The sequence below is a fragment of the Erinaceus europaeus genome, chromosome 4 (genome assembly GCF_950295315.1).
Source record: "Erinaceus europaeus chromosome 4, mEriEur2.1, whole genome shotgun sequence".
In the NCBI taxonomy this organism is placed as follows: domain Eukaryota; kingdom Metazoa; phylum Chordata; class Mammalia; order Eulipotyphla; family Erinaceidae; genus Erinaceus; species Erinaceus europaeus.
The window spans coordinates 120041337-120047336 of record NC_080165.1 but is presented as its reverse complement, the minus strand read 5'-3'; positions in this window follow the sequence as shown (position 1 = coordinate 120047336).

The following is a 6000-nucleotide window of genomic DNA, read 5'->3' as shown; positions in this document are numbered from 1 at the left end:
AGCCCTACGAGAGAAGTCTGGAAAATTTTTAATCAAACATTCCAAGGGAGAGAGAGAGTGGGATTTGGACTGGGACTGTCCCATTTCCCTGTTGAAATGGAAGATCAGGTAAACAAATAGAATAACAATTATCACGACAACTCCGCTGAGGGCTGCTTTCACTCTTCCACTCACATGCTGGCCAGCACACAAAATACTCTCATACGTCCGTTCACTTGCATGTGTCCTTTTCCCTATCAACCCAAAGGGTGTCCACTTGGGACCTTCTCCCCTTTCAGGGTCACAGGAAACTTCTATTAGTGGAGACTCCAGTTTTTCTAATTAACGTTTAATCTTTAACCTCCTGCAGTACCGTAACACAAAATAAGGAGGAGAGACAAACAAATAGACAAACCGTAAGTACTATGAGACCAACAAGACAGATTATAAGTGGGGAAGAAAGAACTGACATCCGACAGATGTCAGGCACACAACGGTGCTCGCCTGGCCGGGTCCCTCACAGGACTTTAAGGGGTCTTAGCTTAGGGGTGACCGTATGATCCCCGGTCTAGGTCTCAACTGCATTGAGAACCCCCACTTAGCTGAAACAACCCCATGGACACGCAGGTTAGAGCCCACTCAAGCCCCGTAGCTTTTTAGGCCATGAGGCACATAACATTCACACACACACACAGCAGACCATTCACTCGGTCAAGATTGAGCAATTACCATTCCGGCCACCGCTACTAAGGAATATTGCCAGTTAGGCCTTTGGGAATCACCAGAGAGTAGCTCTGGCCAGACCCCTCAGTTGCACTATCAGGCTCAGCCTTTTCGCGAATTGCCAAAGAGGGGAAAGAGAGGACAGACAGTAGGTGGCCACGGACGACAAATCGCAGTCGGACCTTATTTCAGATCCTCAGGGTGCTAACTGTCTTTCAAGTCCTATTACTACCCTGCCTACCTGGGGCTATTGGATGCTCTTTCAGATCCCTAGGGTGTCGGGCTGTCTTTCAGATCCCGTCACCAATCTGACCTGTCCCAACGGTCTGGAAGTCGTCACTTCCCAGCACCAAAGTCTGGGATTTCACCGCGGTGTCCCGCAATCCACAGACCCTCAGGCCCTGCAGGGACGTGCACCAAAAATCAGGCCTGGCTTACCGATCCTCCGGAGTCACAAAGCTGGAAACGGTACCGTGAAAAGTTTAGGCCTGACTTACCGGCGCCGGGCAGGGCTTCCAAGGCCTCCGAGGGTCCGGACCCGGGATGGGGTGTCCTCAGGAATCCTTGTCTGAGGTATCTCGCTGGGGGCTCCAAATGTTAGCGAGCATAAAACAAACCACCATCCACTGCAAGGAAGCAAAGATGTTTATTGACGAATTGCAATCTGGGCCGAGATGGAGACTGGCAGCAGTCTACCAAGCTCGACCCCGAACAGGGCTCAAACCACACAATATATAGAAATCCAGTACACTCAGGGAGGGGACACACACTCCATCTTAACAATCTATACCCAGTCATATTCTATAGAAAACGCGGAATCCAATTATTTTAAACTAAGCAAAAGCGGGGTCCATACAGAGCGAAGCGCGGGCAAATTTCAAACGTTGCAAAATCACACAACCAATAAGACTTAACCAGGTATTAGGCCCTTACATCCCCTACCATCTTACCAGGCCATCTGGTAACCCACATACTGCTGGGGCTGTGCAGAGGTCCTGATAAAACCAGTCTCTAGGCAGGGCCTCTAGCCCTCCTACAGAACTTCTGCAAAACACCTGATGGCCTTCACTGATTAGTTATGTTTTTTTCAAGGAGAGAGGGCAAGGGACTTTCCACTTCACTCAGCAAAACAGCTCAACTCAAAAAAAGGAACTTAACACCTAAAAAGAAACTCAGTCCAAAAATCTACTTAATATTGAAAAAGGGGGTCCCAATGTAACAACATGTCATTGCCTGTCACATGCCCCATTCTTTGGAGGAAGGCAAGGTCAGCCTACTCTGCCACTAGAGGAAAACTGGCTCTGAAATGAGTACAGCCTAGAATGTTCCCAACTGTGACTATGAGCTGCAAGCTCAGACTGACAGGGACTCAGAGGTTAAACAGGCTCCTGTGCTAAATATGAATAGATATGGGCCCTGGGTCAGATACATGGGGTAAATAGTTAATGGTATTTATGTATTTTCCTTATATTTGGGGGCTACTCTCTACCCTAATTCAGCTTTCTAGTTCTATTCTCAATTCTGAAACCATCTTCTTAGGCAATATTTTTAATCCACCTGCAGGTTAACTATCAAGCTCAAGCAAAAATTACAACAGTCATGGGCTTCTAGGAACATAGACTTCCTAGCTTCTATCCACCCTAAAGTTCCTGTTACCATCAATTCTATTCCTACTTTATGGTTCCTGTTCATTAAACAGTTTGTCCTTAAGTTGCAAATGATACTGTGATTTCATCCTAAATTCTCTGGGCAGATGACCTCACCAATGTGTCCTGGAACCTCATTTCTCCAGAGCCCTATACCAGTTGGAAAAGAGAAATAGGCTGGGGTTATGGATCAGTCTGATAACACCTGTGTTCAGGAAGCAATTACAGAACGTCCATCTTATGTACTCCATAATGAATTTCAATGCATATTCCGGGGGGGGGGGGGGAATGTTAGATGAAGATGACCAAAGGGCTCTGAACTCCAATATCATCAGAACCCAGAGAGAGAAGACCAGGGTGGGTTGGGGGTTACTTAGAAGCAGTAGATGTGACTTAAAATGAAAAAGATGACAGGACCATGGGAAAAACTACATAAATAGAGATAGGTAGGAATAGAAATAATAGTCCGCCCATATCTACAACTTTTGCTCTATCCCATTCTCACCCTGAATCATCATAAGGCCAATTTCCTACCAGATTAAGGAGAAAATAATGATGGGAACTAGGAAATCTTGGCATTTAGTAGTGTACTAAACTTCAATTATATCTCCCCTCTCATCATACTGGTACACATGGAAAAAGCAAAACACATAATTCAAAACAAGGCTGCTTTTAAAAATTATTTTAATGTGTGTACTTAACCAGGTATGTCACCACCTGGCCCCTAATTATTAGTAGTAATAGAGAAATGAAGGTAAAGGGAATGTTGAGGAAAAGCTGAAAATGGATCAAAGATCATTTGTTATGGGTAGGGGGCAGATGGTATAATGGTTATACAAAGAGACTCTCATGCCTGAGGCTCCAAGGTCTTAGGTTCACCATACCACCATAAGCCAGAGCTGAGCAGTGGTCTAGTAAAAAAAAAAAAAAGAGAGAGAGAGAGAGAGAGAGATTTTATTACAGAACAGACAAGATGGGTCTAGTCCTTGAATAAATCCCTCTCTCCATTGTTACTGGTCATCTCTATCAGGAACAACACAAAAGACCTCTCTGTGGATCCCCATACGACCCTGCCTTTAACTTGGATCAACAACGGTAGAAAATGTCCCATCCTCCTAAGAGAGGCTGGACAACATACTCTATCTTCCACCTGAGGAAAAAGGATTCTGAAATTGGGGCAGCTTGGAATGTTCCTACTCATGACCACAGAATGTGAGCTCAAACCTACAGGGGTGCAGAGGTCACATAGGCTTCTAAGCTGAATATGGGTCCCAGATCATATCAAATCTATGGGGTTTATAGTCAACAATATTTATACCCCTTTCCCATATTTGGGAGTTACTCTCTTCCCTGATCCAGCTTTCTGGTCCTTTCTGCAGCCATGACATCATCTCAGGGGCCATGCAGTGGTACACCCAGTTAAGTGCACATAGGACTAAGCACAAGGACCCATGCAAGGATGCGGGTTCAAACTCCCAGCTCCCCAACTGCATGGGGGGGATTTCACAAGTGATGAAGCAAGTCTGCAGGTGTCTGTCTTCCTCTATCCCTTTCTATCTCCTCCTCTATCAATTTCTCTTTGGCCTGCCCAATAACCCTGGAGGAGAGTGAGAGCGAGAGAGGGAGAGTGAAAGAGGAAAAGAGGGAGAGTGTGAGAGTGAGAGAGGGAAAGAGAGAGAGTCTTCAATAGATATTATTGGGGAAATTGGAAAATCACATGCAAAAGAATAAAAATGATTCATTATGCCATACTATATGCAAAAAATGAGTGCAAAATAGTCTAAAAACCCAAATGCAAATTATGAAATCATAAAATGCAGGGAAATAATAAAATGGAGGGAAACTTTGTCAATATATTGAAGCTGGCTTCAATAATGTCTTTGGGAACTTGACTTAAATGGCAAGGGAAACAGAAGCAAATGATAAACAAATGGTAGGGGGAGCTGGGTGGTAGCACACCTGATTAAGTGCACACATTACAGTGAGCAAGGATCCGGGTTCTAGCCCCCAGTCCCCACATGCATGAGGAAAGCTTCTCAAGTACTGAAGCTGTGCTATAAGGTGTCTTTCTGTCTCTCTCCCTCTCTAGCTCCCCCTCGCTCTCAATTTCTGGCTGTCACTATTCGATAAACAAAGAAAAATAACTTTAAAAAGATAAACAAGTAGGACTATATCACACTAAAAAATTCTGCATAGAGTAACTACCATGAAAATAAAATGACATCGTATTGAATATGAAAAGATATTCATACATAATATATTTGAGAAGGGTTAGTACTCAAGACAAAGGATTCATAAAACTTTACAAAAGAACAACTAGAGCCATCAAAATGACAGAAGATCTGAATAGACAATTTTCTAAAAAAGATATGCAGTTGGACAACATACATATGAAAAAGAGTTTATTATCTGGGAAATGCAAACCAAAACCACAAAGAGATATCAACTCACATCAATGAAAATGTGATGTGAAAAAATTAGAAACAAGTTTTGACATGGGTGTTTAGAGAAAAAGAGCCTACATAAACTACTAGTATGAATACAAACTGGGGTTTGGGTGGTAGCACACCTGGTTTAGCATACATGTTCCAATGCACAAGGACCTGGGTTCACACCCCTGGTCCTCACCTGAATTGGGAAATCTTTGCAAAAGGAGAAGCAGTGCTGCAGGTCTCTCTCTCTTTCTCTCTCTCTCTCTCTCCCTCTCCCTCTCTCTGTCTCTCTCTCTCTCTCTCTCTCTCTCTCTCTATCTTCTCTCTCTCTCCCCCTTCCCTCTTTATTTCTGACTATATCAAATAAAGAAAAAAAGAAAAAATAAATATAAAATTCTACATTAAAAAAAAGCTAATGAGAGAAAAAGTGACAGGATAGTAACCTGAAACAGAAAAGTAATCATGCAATATAAGGAAAAAGGTAAAGTCTTTGAAAATATTCAGGTTAAACATAAAGACTGGGATCAATAAACTAGAAGGAAGGCATATGTGGTATGATATTGAAGGAACTTTCAACATTTTACACTTTAAAGCAACATGCATTCAATAAAAATTAGAAGATAGTGAGTCTTCTTTGGATTAACCTATAAATTTAGCCAAAATGTTAGCAGGATATTTTTAGTTTATGAACTTATTCTAATAATCCACTAGAAAGAAGCCCCCATAAATGGCTCATCAGTTTTGGAAAAGATAAAAAACACTACTTTTATCCTAAAAAAATATAGTAAGATTTATCATGAAGTTTTGAAAATAGGGGCCTGGTGGTGGCTCACCTGGTTGAGTGCACATGTTACAATGGGCAAGGATCTAGGTTTGAGCCCCCAGTCCCCACCTGGAAGGGGAAAGCTTTATGAGTGAAGCAGTTTTGTGGGTTTTGATGTCTGTCTCCCTCCCTATCACCTCTTTTCCTTTTGATGTCTGGCTATCTCTATCCAATAAACAAAGATAATAACAAAAAAATAATTTTTTTAAGTTTTGAAAATAAAACAGCATAAACCCAGTTCAGTCATTGATAAATAAAACAATGAAACTAAAGAAAGGGCCCAGTGAAATGCACATGTAGTTAGGGGAACTTGTTAAATGATGAAACCAACGGTAAAGCGGTCCGACTGGTCAGTGGGTAGTGTTGAACTATCCGGGGAAGTTGTATTGAGCTGTTG